At 33.4% G+C, this 22,135-nt stretch overlaps 1 protein-coding gene and 1 long non-coding RNA gene across 22 annotated transcripts in view; both read left to right on the top strand.

Annotated features, from left to right (window-relative positions):
• Positions 1–22,135, top strand: part of HDAC9 (histone deacetylase 9) — a 917,296-nt gene that overhangs the window by 426,792 nt on the left and 468,369 nt on the right. The window lies entirely within an intron of this gene.
• LOC134761767 (uncharacterized) overlaps positions 1–22,135 on the top strand; it is a 52,614-nt gene that overhangs the window by 13,258 nt on the left and 17,221 nt on the right. The window lies entirely within an intron of this gene.

Raw genomic sequence — 22,135 nt, 5'->3', positions numbered from 1 at the left:
GTTTTTGTTGTTGTTGATTTCTTATTCTAAGAATTACCAGGTATTTCCTTCTTCTGAGGTACCTTAATGCTCTATTCCAACTGGTCATCACTGAGGAAAATTCTCTTACAAGCCCAATGCAAATGTTACCTAATGTCTGACACCACCACTGATTCCCCCTCACCTCTGTAATATTAATACTTCCCTAATTACGTGTATTTTTTTCTCTTTCTCCCTTCTCTCTCGATCCTCATAGTCCTTTTATTACTCTCTTTAGAACATTTCCACTTTCTGTCTTACACTGTGACTATGTATGTGTGTCCTCATCCCCCCAATTAGTTATATTATAAGCTCCAAGAGGAAAAGGATCATGTTTTACTTCTATTTTTATTCCCTACAGTACCTAGCATATAATTGATCCCTGAGACTATTTTTAGATGAATGAATGATTAAAGAGTACAGTGTTATTGCACAATGTGTTTTTATACATTTGGTATTTTTTAAAAATGATTTCTTCTTTTATGAAGAAAATTACTCCTCAGTTTCTTTGTAGATTTGAAAAATGTAGACATTTTTGAGGTGTTAGAGCCTTTTGTCCCGAAATTAAAATTATTCATTATAGAATGTAAGCAGGAATGACCTCCAATGCTTTAACAACGTGTATATGACCCTTTAAATGCTTCAGTTATTCTTAACAAAGGGAATTTGGAAATATTCTTATTTGATTTGATTTTTCAATGAATAATGAATGCCAATAGAAATTTCCTGGGATATGTGTCTGCATTTAAAATGTGAAATGTGAAATAGCTAATTTAAGACTGCCTGAATATAAATGCATACTTTTTTTAATCCAAGAGAAGAATAAATTTAGTTGTGAAAATGATTACAGGTGTACTTTTATGTTATTCAAATACCACTTTGCATTTAATACTATTTTTCCCTTCTCCTATATTTTTATGTAGAGACAATTTTCTTAGGTAAGGGGCAAAAATAGGTGGATTTTTCTGTTAATAATAATATCAATTGGAAATAATTTATCCCCACGATTGGTATCTAGCTCATCTACATTTATTCTGGCATTATTTAATTAGCTATATTATTTGACAAGGGGGCAAGGAGCGATGATTTTTGATGAACAATTTAATCAAAATCTCAATGCCAAGGGTGTCAGTAATTTGTAAAATTATCTAAAGTAAAATGTCAGAACAAGGAGTTAACATAGTGAGATATTAAGGAAATATAGATGGAATGGGTGAATCAATCTCTATATACAACTCTTCTAAGAGAAGAATGAGAAAATTATCTTTATGTGTATGTGGGAAAGGAATGGTATAGGGAATAAAATATAAATCTTTCAGGGTAGTCTTTTTGCTCTGTTTTATCCTTAAAACAGCATAAGTTAGGATAAGGGCATTAAGACTTAGAAAATTAATTGAGTTCGTTGATAATAGATGTGTGGGCTGAGAAAGGAGTTAGATAATAAAACCAAATTTTACAGCATAGGTGTTGAACACAGTGTAGTATATCATGGTGAACAAATGTATGCCAGTGTCCTTTTAGTGAATTTGCAAAGGCTGCCAATTAGGCTTTCTTATCATTGTTCATTTGTTTGCTGAAAGATGAACATAAAAATATTAGAAAAAAATTATCTGAATATCAACTTAACCTAACTTTTATATTGTAAGAAGGAAAACAACCCTCAATCAACTGATACCCGTAGTACCCCTAGTCTCTCACTATTTATTATCCCAATAATTAAATGGACATTCTTCCACATCCTTGATCTGGAAAGATCAGTATCTTTTTCCTTTTTTCCTTTTTCTTTCCAGCACATAGTTTCAAATCTGAATATAGATATAACTCTAACATTAGAAACCTCCATCTCAGTTCAGTCTTAGATGACTAGAAACCAAACTAAATTGCCAGGTACAGTGGTTCATGCCTTTAATTCCAGCACTTTGGGAGGCTGCGGTGGGAGGATTGCTTGAGCCAGGAAGTCAAGGCTTCAGTGAGCCGACATCACTCCATTGCACTCCAGCCTGGGCAGCAGAGTGAGACTCTGTCTCAAATAAATAAATAAACAAATGAAAGAAAAGACAAATATTAAATTGTTTAGTATACACAGGAGACAACATCTTTCTATTTGATTATCTACTGCCCAGTCAACTTCCTTGGGCACTCAACCAAAAGGTAACAGAGATTATCTTTATGCTTCACCAGTCATATATATGAGACCCATTTTCTCCACGCCCCTGCCAATATTGGATATTGTCAGACTGTAGGTATTTTTGCCAATCTTAAAGATGAAAATGGTAGAGAATTACTTTTTTCTGTGAATTTTTCTGACTACTGTTGGATTTGAGTGGTTTTCATATGCTATTAGCCATATGGATTTTCTTTCATGGAGAGATAATTCCAGGAATGCAAGATTGGTTATAGGAAAAAAGTCTATCAGTGAATGTTGCCCTGTTAATAACGAATTAAGCAAAAAAAAAAAAAAAAAAAAGAAAAAAGATCTTCTCATTAGATGTAGAAAAACATGCAATAAAATTCAGTATACTTCCAGCATAGAAACTCTTATTAAACTAAAAAATAGAAGAGGGAAGTAAGTGTTATCGACCAAAACCCATTCACCCTATCTGAAACTTTATATTTAATGGTAAAATTAAAATACATTCTCTTTAATATCAGGAATTGTCTTTGGATGTCCTAGTCAATGTTTCAAGACATGAACATTCAGTAAGATGTATTAGAAATTAAAAGGAAAAGAAAATAATTGAAATAATAAAGAGTTCACTTATATTGCTTAGTACAAGGTCAGTACAAAATAAAACATTGAAAGGATTGTTTTATATAAAAAACAACCAAACACAAAATGTAATTGTGCTAGCATTTACATGGCAAATGAAACTTTTATGGAAAAATTAATAACATTGTTGAAGGGCATATAAGAAAACTTGATCAGATTTGAGCGATGCTATGCTCATGAATAGGAAGACTACATCTTTAAAAAGTTATTTATTCCCAAATTAATCTGTGTATCTTTTTGTTTTTAAAACAGGTTTTTAAAAAAGATACTTGATGAATAGTATTAAGTCAGATACACTAAGTGATGTATAACAAGAAGTAAATCTGATTTCCACCTCAGCTCTACTAACCATTCAATTTCCCACCTCATACATAGTCTGCTATAAATTTCTTCTATACATTATATGTGTATTATATTTCAGCACAATGTTGATTAAAATCCTGACAGGATCTATGAGGGAAAAAGGCATACTGATTCCAAAAATTCAAATATACGAGTAAGTGTGCACAAATGGCAGTTTTGTAAAGCAACAAATGGAGAGAAGAAGCCTAGATGTCAAGTCATACAAAGCTGTATTAATAATGATTATTTGGTTTGGGCAGGGACATGCTCACATAGATGACAAGGAATAGAATACAACGTTATTTTTAGCGGCTTTGTGTATGACAGAGTTTGCATCAGAAATCAATGGAAAGAGGACAAACTGTTAATTAAATAGTTTGGGAACAATTAATATATTCAGTTTTTAAACTCATAGCCAAATGATTTTGTACTCAAATATCTATTTTTGTAATACTGTTGTTATCCAATTATGCAGGTTACAATTTAAATTTCTGCAAAGCCTATGTATTGTATCATGCATGTAGGATCTTGCATTGTATAGAGGGACAGGAAGGAATTTTATGAAGATATGGCAGGGACTTTAGTAAAGTGGTTCTAAACTAGGTGAGAGAAGTACACAATGTTTATCTAGCTCAATTCTCAAAAAATAACTTGAGACCAAATAAAAGATTCAGATCTATGAGTACGATAGAGTGAAATAGAGAGGTGATAATTCAGTCAAGGAAGAAAGGTAGGTAACTGTATCCTAAAGCTTCACCAAGTTAGTCACTGAATAGTGCCTTAAAAGACCAATGAAGAAGTGACTTTTAAGCTGATGCCTGAGTGACTAGAAGAGCCCAGCCATGCAAAGATCAAAGGACAGCAATTCCAGGCAGGGAGAACAGCCAATGCCAAGGGCCTTGAGACCATTATGTATTTGGCTGTTCTCAGAATGAAGGCCACTGTGGCTACATCACTTTCAACACAACAGAGAGGATTTTCAGGAGGTTTAGCCAAATCTGCCACTGTCTGTGTGAAGATAGGTAATCTAGCTGTCTTCTCTGGCATCTGTAAGCTAGGTTGGGTTGCCTAGATTACCGTTAGGTCCCTGCCATCCTTAAAAATGTTAGGGATTTGACTTTTTAATTCCCTAAACCAGATCATATCACAAGACTATGTCTTTCTTGAACCTCCAAAGTAATTTTGATTTAGTGGGCAAATAACCCCAGTAATTTGTTTGATACTGCTAGTTTATAATCCAACAGATTTTAGGTTTAGAAACCCATTCACTTCTAGCTTATTTAAACATTATTGCTCATTTTGAATCTTAATGCTGTGTCTGACTTTGGCTTAGAATGTATTGCCTTTTCACAAAAGTGTTGTGGTCTGTTATAGACCTGTTTACAAAGAACTATCACTAATTGTTATGACTTATCTAGCTTAGTTTGATACCTCAAAACAATCTGAATCAATCTCTCTTTTTCTCTGGTGTGTATATGTGTTGTATGTGTATATGCATATATAATGCATGTATTACAACTATAATTGAACTATTTCATATTTTTCTCTGTAGCAAGAGTTATGTCATTCTTCTAATAGAAGTAGAAAGAAATAGATGGAAAATTTGACTATATACCAAATTTCTTATAGCTCAGAACTATTTATTACCATCTTAGTAATGAAGATTATTATTTGATTGTTTATCAGAAATATAAAGTTGTATCATTAGTGTTCATGTTTTTCTTCCAATCTCTTTGCCCAGTAACTACATTTGAATTTTCTAGGTCAATTTAAAATTGTATTTCACTTTTAAAAATTCGGACTTATTTTGGGCTAAAATATAACAGAAATTTCAGTTTAGCACAATAACAGAAATTATTGTAAAAAAGCAGAAATTCCAGTTAAATATTAACACTTAATATAATTAATTGCTGCAGGTCAGCTGCTTAATAAGTAAATAATTGTTTCCAGCTATCTTTTTTCACCAGTTCATTTTAATCAAAATAATTTTCTTGGCTGTGTGCTGTGGCCCATGCCTATAAATCTCAGTGATTTGGAAGGCTAAGGTGGGAGGATAGCTTGAGGCCAGGAGTTTGAGACTATCCAGGGCAACATAGTGAGACCCTGTCCCTACAAAAATAAAAACGAAAAATAATTAGCTGGCTGTTGTGGTGTGTGCCTGTAGTCCTAGCTACTCCAGAGGCTGAGGTGGGAAGATTGCTTGAGTCCAGGAATTTGAGTTTGAAGTGAGCTATGATCATGCCACTGCGCTCTAGCCTGGATGACACATAAGACCCTGTCTCTAAAAATAATAAGAAGAAAATAATAACAATAAAAATAATTTTGTTCGTTAAACTAGTATTTTGGGATAAGTACTACATAGTCCTTAGGAATTTTTATTCATAACTTTTTCTAAACTCCAGTTTATAGTCATATGGTTAAAATTTAAAAACAGAAAGAGAGATTATATTGGTTATTGGTTCTAAAGTCATATTTTATTGGGTTTTACACCTACTATGGTGATATTTAAATGATGCCAAAGCTACATGTTGCAATCAAGATAACAAGAGTATTTTTTCCTTCTTCCTCATTCCAATCTTTTGAAATGTAATGCATGGAAATTTTTCTTTCATATGTTAAGTGTATCTCATTGCTGAATATAGTGTGCCTCACTGAAGTATTCAGTTCGTTGCCAAAAACACATCAGTCATTCACAAATATTCAGTATTCTGAGAATGAAATTTTTTTTTAGCTACTTGGGTAGTTGGTGAAAGCCAGTTTGCAAAGATTTCTAACTCCTACAGCGTTAGACATATTATGTGGAATCCAGGGCTAAGTAGCAACTCCCAAAACATGAGGTAGAGTTCTAGATACATTGAACCCTTCAGGCTACAGTATCCTGGACCAAGATTTGTAGCCAGTTAACAGAATGGCAGTAAGCAGTCTTCTGTTTTGTCAATGAGATCAAAGAGCATTATACTTTTGGAGAACAAAGTGGGTTCCATCCCTGAACACATTCATTAACATTTAAAGGAAATAGATATAAAATAAAAATACAATCCCTGAGTTAATTAAAATATGGAGTTTCAACATAAGCAAACCTAAGGCTTAGAAGATTGGTTGACATATAATAATTTCTTAATGAATATTCATGGGATAAGTGAATGAATGAATGGATTGAATATCATCCATTTACAGCAGCTGATATTTCAAGTGCACATGTGCGTTTGCACTTTAAATGTTCTAGGCTTTTTATCCTGGGTTTTCTAGACATAAGATATATAAAGAATATATTTTAAAAGCCAATTTTTAATTTTAAAACTTAAAGGGAAGAAGAACTTCTTTTCATTCTTCATGATGCTTTTACTAAGGACACATTATGATTTTTATGAATATTAACTATGTCATACTTCAAATATGGAGGTTCTTCAGTCACACTTAAAATTTTTTGGGTTGTTTTCTTCAGACAAAAATGGATTTGCAGCTGTGATTTTATACTCTTTATCCTGCCTGCAGACCTCTTTCTAGTAGGGCCACATTGTGTCATCCTAATTTATTATGTGCAGTATAGTTAGAGAATAAAACCTCAGATGGTTGGGCTTATTGCATTGGTTTCTAAAATGAAATTTAAAAGACCTTTAAGAAGGATTTCCTCTGGGTAAAATATATTCAGTTATGCTTATATCCATAGAAAATGTAATTTGGACAATAAAAGGCCAAAATCACTTGAGTCTTTGGTATGTTCTGGATGGCTGATGTTATTAGAGTTGTGATTTCCAGAAAGGAGGATGCCACCTTACCGCCCTAGTCAATATCCTATTTACTTAAGAACAGAAACAGGGAAAGGACAACTCAACCTTCCTCTCACCTCCTTCACATGAGAACCCCAGAGGATGTTCTGATGTGTGTCAAATTCACATTCTAGATAGTAATATATTAGGCTGGGTGCAGTGGTTCATGCCTGTAATCCCAGCACTTTGGGAGGCCGAGGTGGGTGGATCACCTGAGGTCAGGAGTTTTGAGAACAGCCTGGCCAACATGGCCAAACCCTGTCTCTACTAAAAGTACAAAACTTAGCCGGGCGTGGTGGTGTGTGCCTGTAGTCCCAGCTACTTGGGAGGCTGAGGCAGGAGAATCACTTGAACCCGGGAGGCAGAGGTTGCAGTGAGCTGAGATTGTGCCATTGCACTCCAGCCTGGGTGACAGAGTCAGACTCCATTTCAGAAAAAAAAAAAAAAAAAAAAAAAAATATATATATATAGAGAGAGAGAGAGAGAGAGAGAGAGAAATACATTGAGCATCTGATCTGCCTTAGCTGAAAAATCAAACATCTGGCATAGTAGTAAAAAATTATATAGAAAGGTTACTTAAAAAGTCATCTGATTTTAGGCTTCTTTTTCTGGCAACAACAACAACCACCACCATCACCCCAATTCAGCCAGCATTCTCTATATTTCTAATTTATGTTTAAATAAATATGAATATTTAGTCCAAGATAAACTTTTTGGCTCAAAACTGATGACCTCACACATTGACAGATTTACTTTCTGGTATTTAAAGACAGACATATTCAGAAAGGTTATGCAGTGCAGGGCGTCACGTGTTTACAGGAATTGATATCTTTTAAGAGTCCATCTTCGTGACTGTCTCATTTCACTGCTTGCCACCTGACTCTATTCTTACAAATGATAAAAGTTCAAAGAATACATTATGAAAATGCCTTCTGAGGATGTTTTATTTACTTGCTACTTTCCACTTGTAGTTTCATGTAAAGTATGGTCCCTTACACCTGGTAAGAACGGAATACGATGTTTGGGAATGAACGAACTAAAGGATCAGCTTGTGTGATGTGAGAGCTGCTTGCATTATTTCCTCCCCTCCATTTCTCCTCTTTCACAGTCTAGAGTCTAGTATGACTGCTATCATAGTTCTTCTATACATTCATTCTAAAGAATTAGCTGTAATCTATTACACATCGTATACCAACTTTGTTATTCTCTTGTCAGTCAAATTTCTTTTCTGAACACTGATTTGAACATTTGTCCATCTTTCAGAACACGATGTTGCAGGTAGAAGAGTACAAGTTAAGACAGGATGCCTTAATTAAAGAAGAGGCCTTTACTCCTATTTTCTTCCATTTTCACCCCTCTGTTTCTGCCAGAATTGTGACAGCAGGGCAGAAAATGGGCTTTTTGTGCAGAGTTGACAAGATACAGGGTAGTGAAGACAAGAATCTTCTTTCACATGCTAAGAAACTCCTGACTATACTTCTGAAGTAGTAATTGGAATGACAGCTTTTCTGGCTGAAGTACAATTTTTTTGTTTTAAAAATACAAATGGTCCCTCTCATTTTCTATTCCCAGTTCTTTCACTCACATGCTCACACTTACAGTTATACAGTGTTCACACATACATTTTTCATTGTTTTCTCATTTGAAATAAAATTTTATGAGGAATTTTCACCATAAGCAAATAATCACTTATTTTATTTGTTTTAATTGAGCTTTTAAAAGGACATTATTTATTATTATTTCACACACTCTTGCATTTATTGATTTACTCTCTCCCACAGTGATTGATTTACTGGTATTTATCTTCCCCAGCTAGACTGACTTCTAATGACTCATTTATTTGGGACCTTCTTCTATACGAATCAAAATCAGGAGTTTGAAGTAACCCAGAAAGAGACTTGGAGAGCCCAAGGGATCTGTGAATGAGCTTTAGGTAGTTTCTGAATCTAAGAAAATTGTCTGCAAACAAATGTATTTGTGTACATGTGCATTTTTGGGGAGAGACTGTCAATTCTGTGTCTTAATACTGAAAGAAGTTTGTGTCCCTAGCAAACGTAAGTGATCAATTTTAGAAAGAGTGATAACAAATTTGATTATTTGGGTTTTCAGCCCAAGATTAAAAGGCACAGATTACAAGCAGGGGAGTTTACTAGATTTAGACTTACCTAAAGACTTACCTACAGCCACAGCACACAATAAAAAGCAAAAAGAAAACCAACCCATCTTCCAAATATAGAAAAGGTTGAGAAATTAATGCAAAAGCTGTCCCACCTCCTTTAAAGCCGACTGTTGTATTTAACTGGCCCTGAGGGAACCACAGTTTCACAATGCAGTTACTGAAAGGCCAGTAATAGCCCTGGCTGGCTCCTCCATGTTATAGATGTCTTTAAAAGCAGAGATGTATCTAACCCATTTTGGAAAGCATACCTTAAAACATTAAAGTGGAATTGTTTTTGATATTTCAAGGAAAAGGCTTCTGACATGTGAAATGTTTATTTTCTAGATCCTCTTATTCCAAAATGAAATCAAACGTGTATGAAGCTGTGGGATGTGTCATTTGCCCCTTGAAGCTACAGTGTGGTAGAAATTGAATCTTTATGTCCAGAAGCCCGGTGTCTGTATTATTAGTTTTGCAAACATCTGTGGGCTCTAAGTGATTGATAAATACTATGTATAGAATGAACCTAACGTTTAGTTTGAAGACCCTGCTTCATAGATCAATATGAAAATGATGCTAGCAAATAATATGGTTTAGATATTATGCCTTGGAAAAATATTTCTATTTATATTAATGAGCTTATGAGTGATGTCATCACAACTCATTCTAGGAAAGATGTAGGTCAGTGTAATCCTATCTAGAGAAAGTTAAAAAAGAATAATGGTTGACTTGGTATTCTTAGTCAGAAACAAGTTAAATGACAAATTATGACCCTATTTTTTCTTACATGACAGACAAAAAGTTACCATATATTACATGCTCAAAAGGTTAATATCTATAAAGCAGAAATATAAACTGTAAATCAATAAGAAATACCAGTAACTCAGTGGAGAAATAATCAAAGGCTATGAATAACACATTTACAAAGGAATAACCAAAAATAGGCAATAAGTATCTGAGAAGATGATCAATCTTTGTCATGATTAACACATCAATGAGGTGCCATTTTTGTCAACATTATGGGAGTAAAAATAAATGACTAGATAATGCTTAGTGTTGATTGTGGTTTGGAGGAAAGGGGTGTTGTCATGTATTAGTAGAAGAGCACACTGTTCAAATTTTGGAGCAGCATAAATTGGCAGTACTATAAAAATTAAAAATCTACACACCCGACAATCTAGTAATTCTACTTAATTGGCATACAGAAATACTTGCACAAATTCACAATAATTTATGTACCTGGATATTTATCAGCAGTTTTAGTTATAATAATGGATAATTGAGGGCAATCTAACTATAAGTCAATACATAATCCATACTCTGAAATACAAGTCATTAAAGTTATTAAGTAATGTCTGAATATATTAACATAGAAGGATGAGCTCAATATATTAATGAATGCAAAAAAATGTAGAATTGTATACAGTACATATAGCATAGTAAGCTCAACTAATGGATTCATGATACTTGTTTCCATTATTTTATTGTTGTAGTAGGAGTAGAAAAGTAGTGAAAGTATTTTAACCCAAAGAAAAAAAATGCTAGCATGAAAATCACAGTTCAATATAGTGTTTTTATATCAGTATGTTAATTAATAATTAAAAGTATTAATAAGTTTACTTCAGGAATAAGATTAATTTACATATCTGTGAGAAACTTCATGATATCAATCAAAATATTAAAGTAATCATGCTATATTTTTCTTTTCATTCTGAAGACCACCTCTTGCAGGTAACTTTTTCTATTTTATTATACTGTCCTATTCTCCTTTCTTTACTTAGTTATATATCACAACTATAGAAGAAATAGGTTACCTGTTACTTGCAGAAATCTCACTCACTATTAATATTACTTTGCAACACAGAAAATTTTTCTGAATAATTAGAGGCAACTAAGCAGGCTTAAATGGAGTTGGTTAATTAAGTTATAAAATTCTAAGGGAGTATGATGAACCATGTAGACATATGAGCTTTCTGTTCTGCTTTTTTATCAAATGTTTCTGGCACCTGGGTTTTCTCAACTGCCCTTCAGTTGAATATGATTTTCAAATTGATGTAATGAAGAGTGGTGCTCTCTGGACAAGTAAGCTCTTCATTTGTAGAATAATAATATGTCAACACATATTTTCCAAAATAACAGTCCTACTACCCTAAATGTCTTGGAAACAGTTACCTGACACCCAGAGAGTAAGTGCAACTAGCCTAGAGCCTTGGTCTGACACCAAGCAAGAGGGTTTATGAAAGGAGATAGCCCAGAAAGCTGGAGCCCTGCTCTGCTGTGTCGACATGTCTACAGCTCAGAATAAAATTGAGTTTCCTGCTTTAGCCATAGCTGGGTCTTAAAATAACCTGAAGAAATTATAGTTCTGATTACATAGAAAGTGAAGGACTTAGAACATTCTCCTAATAAAGCCATGAGAATGACACAAAGCTTAGTCATCGGCAGTCCTCCTCTAACAGGCATTTTAGAGAGAAAAATAGAGGTTTGAAATTGGATAATTTGATTTGAAATCTTGCCTAATTATTTTAAGAATGCAGAAAACCTTTCTTTTTTGGCCAGAAAAATAATGATCTGGAATCCAATTAGGAAAGAACAGGCTTTTAAAACGTTTGATATCTCCAGTAATGGAGAAAAATCATGTCTTTAAAATTACATTCTGCTACAAACCTCATTCTTGGATGTCTTGCTTTTTGCATTTTGAATGGACAAATTTAATGTAATTTCCTTTTGGAAACATGGCATTGGAAAAGTTAGATGAGATGTTTAATTTTATGTTGGATCCTATCTACCAGGGTACAGATTTTTAAGAAGAAAAACACTTCTTGTTTCGTTTTATTTCCCAAGGGAGATATCTCACTTAACCAGATGCATTGCGATTTGTCACAATATAGATCATTTACACAGAATTTGTGTCCAGTCGTCCATCTATTTGATTTGCACACCATGAATAAAATAAGCAAAATGGATAAAGCTTCTAATACTCCCAATTAAAAAAATTGCTATCTATTTTTTCACCATTAATATGCTATCCCAAATGGCATTTATCACCATACTGTCTCACCATATTTATTCGTATGCTGTTGTTTTCTCAAGATACGTTCAATTCAGATTATGTTTGACTTGCAGCCATATCAATAATATGACTAATCATAAACAACAGTCTAGGATTTCCGGTTTTTAGAAAAATGATAATAAATTTGAAGTGAACCTATATTCAGATTTACATTTTACTTAGTTTTTTTTTTAAAAACATTCAATTAATATTCTGAAATGATTCCATTTATTTTTACTACAAAGTTAGCTGGACCTTTACAGCATTTTAGAGTTTTACACGAGGTTTAGATTTGACTAAGCCTTAGTACGATGTCTGGAAACAGGAGGTTGAATGAACATTTGTTGAAAGGAAAAATCAGTTATTGAAATATTGTGTCTTCTGTTATCATTCTTGAGAAATGGTGGTGAGACAACTTAGTAGAAGTGACTAACAACTACATATATACAGAAGACAGGATGTAAGTCTCCAAGGTAATCAAGACCAACAGGAGGATGTTAGACCAAAATTAACACCGCGAGAAATGTGTTATGCATATATTACAGCCCACGTGTGAAAATCTGTTCATTTATAGAGAAATTGCTTCTCTGTGAATGGCTAAGTTGGCTCCACTAAGTACAAAAAAGCACTTAGGGCCATTCAGAACTAACAGCCACACACTCTGAAAGACTAAACCAAAAGATACCTGATTAGTAAGTGCTCTTTAGATGTGGGAATAGACGTTTTAACAAAGAAAGGATAGGGATGGAGAGGACTAAAGCTCCGTGCTGGGAAACTCTAAGGAGCCAGGGCCTCCCAACAATATGCTAAGAGTGCACCCCTAGCTGTCTGGCCACATTTTCATTTCTTGTCTCAATCCTGAGGATTAATCAAGAATTCCAGTCCAATTTCTTTCCAAGCATATAACTGGACATGACAGAGTATCTTAGCTTCTACATCATAAAGCTCAATTGTTAATACTGAAAAAAAAAAGCAGGGTGGTTTTTTTTTTAAAAAAAACAAACAAACATCTAACCAACAAACAAATCAAACATGCCTCTCTTATTTCTTGTCCTGTCTATTTTTTATTTAAGCACTCTAGGTGAGGTAATTGAAATTGGGCCCATGATATGTCTTAAGAAGGAATAATAACATTTGTGCTATGAATTTTCAATGTATAATGTTGTATTTGTTTCTCCCAGGAATCGTCTTTGTAGGTGGTAAAATCATTTAACAAGTGAGGAAACTGAGCTCAAGGAGGCTGAATAACTTTAATTAACAAGCATTTATGGATGTCCATTGTATTTAGGCCAAAGTAAATGATGTAGTGTCTTGCTTCCAAGAGCACATTGTCTAGAGTGGAGGAAAAAGGCAAAGTAAACATGAGAGAATAGGTGCTAAAACTAGACTTTGCAATATTGAGAAGGCCTGGGAAGCCTTTCAAAGGAAATAAATGAAGGGAAGTTCAGTGTTTTTGAAGATGGTTGGAGGATCTATAATGTTGCCATGGCTGGAGATGAAACTGCAGACCAGGCAAGACACAGATGATTAAGGACCTTTAATTCCATGCAAAGCTAGTGACTTTGAACCTCTAAAGGATTTTAAGAAGAAGAGCTGCATGATCAGAAATACTTCTTGGAAAAGTAACTTTAGCTGCTGTATAAAGGATGGGACACTCCTTAAAATGGGTTGTGTAATTATCACATAACCTCTAACTATTAACTAGAAGTGCCCAGCAAGGAATAGGGAGAGAATAGTAAGAATGAACTGGAAGGACCAGAAAGAGATAAATTGGGAATTCATGCAAAAGGTAAAGGGACAAATTCAGAGTCTGAGATTTCCACATTCATAACTGGGTAGATGTGTTGCCATTAGTCATTCATTCATTATTTTTTGAGTGTCTCTTATGTGCCAGACATTATCTTCGTGCCAAAATAGATGACAGAACAAAACAACCTTGTGTATTTGCCCTTATGGAATGTGGAATCTACACTATTTGCACATGTGTATGTGTGTGTGTGTTGGGAGACTGATAATAAATTATAAATGTACATAATTAAATTAGGTAATTGGTTAGAAATGGTGCTATTAGATGAACAAAAGGTAGGGCAGAGAAAGGTGGTTCATGAGTTGGGGGAGAAAGGTGCACCATCACATAGAGTAGTTAGAGTAGCTAATTTTTATGAAGGTAAGATTTTCAGCAAACGATTGGAGAAGGATTGTTAAAGTGAGGAATTACACAAGAGACAGATGAGGAGATTTAAGTGTAGACCCCGCCTTCCCCCACCTCCCCCTCACCCCTCCACCCTGCTTCCCCCCATTGCTTGTCTTGCTATTCACCTGGACTGGCAGAATAAGTGTGGAGCTTGGTAGGTAACATTGACTGACTATCACAAAATGAAGTGTAGAGCAACACTGAGAGTAGAAAAACCTTACACTATGAAAACATAGAGGGGAAAGAAGCACTTCTTCTTCATCTGGCTGGGTTTGCTATTCTCAGGATAGGTACTCAAGTATGGAAGGTATATAGAGATTGGGCCTTGGCATATACTCATATCTACACAGATACATCTATTTACCTGTGTAGTGAATGCGAGCATGATAATTCATGTAATTAACTGCCATCTTTCTTGTAGGGACTGAAATTTAACAACTTTGTATATTAATACTCTAAGAGAACTCTAACTATAGTCTCCAACAAGAATTGCAGGGATTTAAAACTCATAATTACTCCTCAGTTGTAAACTTCAGATGTGGATTATTGCTTTTTCTCATTTAGGGGAGTGAAATTGCTTCAGCCATCGACTTTGTGATGAGGCCTGCAGTCAGCTGTAGTTGAGAGGGATGCTCACTCTCTGCTGTTATTAGTAGTTTGTCCATGTAAAGACAATCATACAACATGTACAAAAGTTGGATTCAGGATAGCAACATATTATGTATAGTGGCTGCAAGATATTTAAATCTAACACCAATAGCATAATGTTTAAAAATAATAATTTTATTGAAAATAAAGTTTATGTTTGGGGCAAAGGAAGATTAAGAGGATAGGAATATGTATTTTCTCATTCTTAACTCTGTCTCTCTTCTAGGGATTGAGAGATACAGAGAGATTGAGAGAGTGAATTGGAGTGAATGGATATGAGTTATATAGCACTGCCTAATCGATTATTACCTCCCAAACACCTGAGTTGAAGAATAGAGAGCCTGTGTAAAAGATTTTGGGTAGAAGATTTTGAAATAAAACTTAGTGACATATATATATATATGTATATATATATGTATATATATGTATATATATTATATATATACACATACACATACATACATACATACATACACACACACACATATATATTAGAGATATGTATATATATGGAAAAATATGTATACACAAAGAAAATACTGCTGTTCTAAATGTAGTATAATGATTTTAATATACTACCCAAGAAATCTTATGAGACTTTAAAATCATTTTAAGATTTAATAATAGTAATGGATTTAATTTTTTTAGTATGCTATTCATTACAAACTAGAAAAAGCCTAATAAATCAGTCTGAATCAGTAAAGCCTCATAGATTTCCATGCAATAATGTGTTTCCTCAGTTGCTTTTACAGGAAAATAATTACTAATTATTTGATGAATTTAATTTTGGAGCAAATGTGTTGACAGCTGAAAAAACATGTAATGACTTGGATAGAGACCATATACAACACTAGAACAAATAATATTGGTGACCTAAAAAATAGTAACTGATGAAAAAAATCTAATTGGGTTAAATATTTTAAAGTACCTAAAAATACCAAGGGTTTTGTATCTTTTGTCCTTTTCTATTTGAAATTTCTTAATCATTTTGGTGATCATACAAGATAAATGTTTAAAATTACTGTGTGAATATTCTTAAAATAAATATAATTCTTTGGTTAAACTATACTTCTCTAAATTACATGCAGTCTTAATAAAATAATTCCTGTGGATATTAATGTTCATTCTAAACAATTTTGCTCAATCCATATTTTTGTAAACTGCATTGCTTTGCTTTTTTTAAAAGCTACTGTTTATATAGTCCTATTTCCCAGTTTTTCATATATACTGTATTGTGTCTTTAAAATTAGAAATGCTGCTGAAACATAGAATATATTAATCCTTGATGAAATGGGACCTCTCTTTGAGTATAGGACTGTTGCCTGTAAAAGTAAGTCTAGTCTTTCAGAACAGAATAGGATGCTGTATATCTGTTCCCTGGAACTTAGATCCTTTGGCCTTGGTTCTACCTGACTTTGAGAAATTACAATCCTTAGTTTTTATACATGTTTCACTTACTTTCTGCATACGATTTCTGGCTTACTTGACTCTTAAGTTCTTGCTGCCAGTCTTGCCTCCGCAGCAGTCCACATTCTCTCACCACCAAAGACATAATGTCTTGTGGCTTCCCCATTTTTATCTCTTTGCCTGCTACTCAACATTTGTTCTGCACCAGATGAAAGTCATTGTTTTAGGTACTTTTTAGGGGTACATAAATAATTATTTCCTTCAAGAAGCCAGCAATCTGCATAAGAAAGGTTCACAAAGCAATTTTGAAATAATTTAATAAGTTTGTATAATGGATTATTACATGAGCCTTGTAATTTATACTATTTTGTTGGAATTGTATAGCAATATTTGTAAGTTATTACTATTTGAGAATTCTTGTGTCTTAAATCATCTTCCTATTAGACTGATATACAGGTCTCCCCATTGACCGCCCCCAGTACCAAAAAGAAGCATGCGGTGAACACTGCAAAGTAAACTATTAGAAATTAATGGTCACTACCTATAAAGATAGTAAAATACTAAAGGGGTGGTATTTTATGAGCAATGAAAACTTTTGTTGTAGATATTTCAACTGACACTGTGCCTTTATTACTACTTTGTACCTACATCTGAAGATCCAGACTCTAGTAGTTGTAATACAATAGATGCAAACAGTGGGAACATCTAGTTCTTGTCAGTGTGTCACCAAAACATATTATCAAAGCTAATCTCATAAGGGTGTCAGAGGAAATTAAAGTTGCCTTTGGCTGCATGTTATAAGAACTGACTGAAATTTTAAACTACCTCAGTAGCTGACTATATACAGCAGCAGGAAGCCTTCAATTAACTGCACCAGTTCTATTTGTAGTACAAAGGATCTATGGCTTAGGATAGCCTACATAACTTAAAAAGAAAAAACTCAACTAGATCTTAACAGTATCCTGAAGTACAGCCTGAGAGAAAAGGATAGATAGGGTCAGATAGGAGCATGGAGCATAGTAACTAATTCAAAGACAAGGGGGTCTTAGGTTGAGCTTTAAAAAATGTTCTGTCTAGTCAATAAGAAATTCAGAGACAATGTCTTTGAAAGAAAGGTAAGCCAGAATGAAGAGTAGCAGTCTACATTCTAGAGATTATAACAATAAAAGTCAGCAATATGAAATGATTTAATATAGAAAAAGGTGAGCTTTTACAAGAATAATGGATAGAAAAGAGTTCTTGAGGTTACTAAGTAGAAATTCACATGGATTTAATAATGAAAGATCATTTCCACATGATCCTTAGTTAGGCCCTGTTTCTTGGACTGTAATTAAGAAGAAAAATGGAAGAACACTAAGAGAAAGGACTAGGGAATGGTAGTGGCTCTAATGTTATTCTTTTACCTTTTGAAATGCTACCTGATACTAATTTTTGAGAAAAATTTGTTGGAGAGTGAAACTTGCGTGTCTTTTGGATAATTTTATTTAAAGGTGAATGATCTCAATTTTACCTTCTTTGTTTTTCACAGTTGCCTCCCTCTCTTTTTGCTATATGGACTATATGTATTTAAGTAAATTAATGTTGGAAAAAAATTTAAACATTGAGAAAATTACTGAGGGTGTCTGGGTAATATCTCAGAATTAGATTTGAAAGTCACTGAAAGATATGTTGTGGCTCAATGAGGAAGTTGTTAGATTTGTGATAATACTGAAAAAATCCCTCTTTTGGTTTTATCTAAATTAGCATTCACAATACAAAAGTCATTCTAAGAATTATAATTAGGAGTCTGACATTTTACACAGAATTTGGTAGTTATTTTTGGTAAATAATTTTTACAGAAGATGTTTGATCAAATTAAAATTTAAAAATTTAAGGGATCAACCTATGATTTTCTTGTATTAATATATTCACGTGGGATCTAAATGCTGAAAAATATTATTTTTTCTAGTTTCAAATCTACTGGAATGTTTATCTATAACAACTTCTATACAGAAGTTGTTTAAAGTTCATGGAAACTATCTTCTGTAGGAGACAATTTACAGTTTACAGTTCTGTAAAATGAATCATAAAATCCAGAATTTTGCTCCACTTGTCGCATTACTGATCCATAAAAACTGGATTTAATTTCTACTGTAGTTATTTTTTAAAAATACACATTTAGTACCTTAAGAATGAAATAATTATAGGTCAGGCATGGTGGTTCACTTCTGTAATCCCAGCAATTTGGGAGGGCGAGGCAGTAGGATCACTTGAACTCAAGTTCAAGTGGAGTTTGAGACCAGGCTGGGCAATAAAACAAGACTCAGTCTCTACGAAAATAAAAATAAAAATAAAAGTAAAAAAGTAAGCCAGGTGTGGTGGCACATGGGAAGCTGAGGTGGGAGGATTGGGGAGGTCGAGGGTGCTTCTGTAGAAGACAGTTTTCCATGAAGTATTTTTTTTTAATTAGGTCAAATTAATTTGCTTATTTTTCAGAAAATAGATTTTGGAGCTGGTAAGAAGAAATGAGACATAATAATATAGCATATTAGAACAAATAATATTTTATATAAGTGAAAACAAAAAAAATTAGGTACAATGATATATTTATAAGCCCAGTGAAGGAAATGGAATGAATTATCTTCTGGGTTTTCAGACCAAATGTGCTGTCAGATCCTTTAGTTAAAAATTTGAAATATCACCTTTAAAATTAATGTTTATTCTTTTCTTCTTTGCCACTTTACTTACTTTTTGGAGCATTAAAATTTACTTAGCAAACTCATAATTATGTACTAGAATAATTCCCTTTAGTAGGAATTTTATTCTAGGAAATCATTTCTAAAAGTGATAAAATTTTACCAATTTACAAATACTTTTGTACTAACAGTATTAATAGCAATGAATTTTATAGCAGTGATAGATACATAAGGAGACAGGAATCGATGATGAGCATGGGACTTATTATGGAATATAGTTGATCATGTTTCAGCATATGAAGTATTATTAGAAAGTGATACCTCTCTATCTCCACTCTTCTTTCTAACTTTAACAATTTTCTGCCCAGTCTAGGGTGTGCATATTTGGAATTATACCTATTTACAAAGGAACCACATAAGTAAAAAACATGAGATAAAATAGCTGTTTTTGCCATCAGAGTTTTTCTGGGGTATTTGTATTACATTTCTGTTTTCTTGCTTGATGTCTTTATCTGTCTGTCATGTGAATCTCTTTATTCCCAAACATTTGTCTGGGTATTAAACCTTTTTTCTTATATGACTCAATGTAAGAGAGCCTCAAACAGCTAAACAAAATAACAATGAGTGGAAAATTTCTGTAGCCAAGAAGAAAATTAAAAATAGGAGACAGAAAATAACCAGAGAAGAAAAAAAAATCTTTTGAAAAATGGTCAAATGTCATCCAGATAACCTTTCAAGGAAAGCTGCCTGTCATCTCCTTCCCCCTTCTTTTCCTTCCTCATCTTCCTAAGGTTGTCAGTTGGCATAGGACATAAAAGTAAATAAAAAGATGGGCATAAAAGCAAATCAAAAGTGGTAGGAAACCAGCCAATAAAAATGGGGAGGTATTGTCCCAGAATGAGGACAGAGATTTTACTTTAGCCAATTCCAAGTTAAGTTTTCATCCAACACTTAGTTTGGTATTTACATGAATGCTTGTATAGATTTCCAAAGTAGGTGCCAAAGTAGATTGAGGAAGTTAGTAGATTAGTCCCTAGGGTTTGTTTGTTAAAATAATTTGAGAAGCTTCCCATAATAACTTAAAACATAACAGAAAAGAAAACTGATAATTGTGTGTATTTTGTGTGTTTATGGTTATATACATTATGTAGTTTATTTCATCCATAGACTTGTTTTTTCTCAATCATTTCTTTAGTTGTTTTAGAATTAAGAAAATGCATTCACACATTGTTGAGGAAAGAGTCTTGAACTCATTGGATTCACCAATTTTTTAAATCTTTATTGGTTTTCATTGATCTGATGTGGTTCATGATTTTTCATGACATTCACTCTTTTAAAATCAATCATAAAATCCCGCATTTTGCTCTACTTGATCCATTACTTATCCATAAAAACTAGATTTAATTTCTACTGTAACTATTTTTTTAAAATACACATTTAGTGCTTTAAGAATGGAATAATTACAGGTCGGGCATGGTGGTTCACTTCTGTAATCCCAGCAATTTGGGGGGGTGAGGCAGGAGGATCACTTGAACCCAAGTTCAAGTGGAGTTTGAGACCAGGCTGGGCAGCAAAGCAAGATCCAGTCTCTACGAAAATAGAAAAAAAAAAAAAAAAAAAAAGCCAGGCGTGATGGCACATGGGAGGCTGAAGTGGAAGGATTGGGGAGGTTGAGGCTGTAGTGAACCATTATCATGCCACTCCACTTCTGCCTGGGCAACAGAGTGAGATCCTGTCTTAAAAGAAAACAAAAAAGAATGGAACAATTATAAAATAATGTATGTTCTATCTGAAAACAATGTCATTAACACTTTATGGAAGCTGTCCCCAGAGTTGAGGGACACTTGCTGATGTGAAGTTAGCCAACCCATGACTGCTTCAGAATAGAAACAATGTTCAATGGTGTTGAACAAAAAAAAAAATGTGTCCTTGCTAAAGCTACTTCTAATGCTGTGTAGCTCTAACAAATGATTTATACTGGTTTTCCATTTAATGAGCTGGCAGGGAGGATTTTTAGCTACTGCAGAATCTTCTAGAAAAAAAAGAAACTTGTTGAGAAGTCTCTGAAAGGGTGTGAAGTTTCTTATTTTACATTCATTAACTTTTTATTTTATTCAAAGTTCAGAAATAGGCTATTGGTCATGCATTGTGAACTCACCATCTGGCTCCATCCAGCTTCCTGAGGGATTTCCCCCAGTGTCACAATCTTCTGATGTACTTCATGTTTGTAAAAGTTTTGAATGCTTAATTATATATATAAAATATATATTTATATATGTATGTGTATATAAATACATATATGTAACACTTATAAATGTGTGAGAATTTAAATATAGATACATAGTTAAAAAAATCAATCAGTATATAAAGGCTTACAGTGAAAAGAAATTATCCTCTATTTCACTTCAACTTCAGCCCGACTCGTTTCAGTACTCCAGCCCTGCCTCCCATATTAGCCATTTTAACAATTTTTTACTCTTATGCTTCTAGTGACAACCTCTCTGTCTTTAAATAATATATTCTCGCTTTATTCACTTTCAACATTGTCTGTTGACTTAATGCATGGTAATAAGAATAACTCACCAATTTTTGTCTTTTCTCTCCTGCTTCAAAATATACTTACATTATTCTTAGTTCATTCATTTATTATAATAATTATTATTAATTAGTGTTCAGAAACCTCAGGAAGAATAATTCTCTTAACTGGTTTCTAAGTTGTTGAGATATGTGTGGATCTGAATGATTTGGAAAGTAAGTAAGTGGACTAGCAAACTGTAAACATCATATAAATATGCTTTATTAAGGAATGTGGTTACACTCAAATTACTCTTTTACTTAAGAAAATAAGAATTTAAACCACTCGACATAAACTGCAGGAAATTGTTGAATGATTTATCTTAATTTAATTTCTTTAAATTCTTTCCTGTGATGTGCTAATATGTATGTAATTAAGAACCAAATGAGAAATGTCCTCTTGAAAAAAACTTTAAGTTTTGAAAACCTTATAAAAACATAAAAAGTCATTTTTCCCCTATGATTAAAGAAAATCAAGTTAATGCATGACCTATATGTTGCTCCTTGACAGTCTTTAATAGACAAAA

This window comes from Pongo abelii, chromosome 6 (assembly GCF_028885655.2).
Source record: "Pongo abelii isolate AG06213 chromosome 6, NHGRI_mPonAbe1-v2.0_pri, whole genome shotgun sequence".
Classification (NCBI taxonomy): domain Eukaryota; kingdom Metazoa; phylum Chordata; class Mammalia; order Primates; family Hominidae; genus Pongo; species Pongo abelii.
This window is presented reverse-complemented; position numbering and strand designations above follow the sequence as displayed.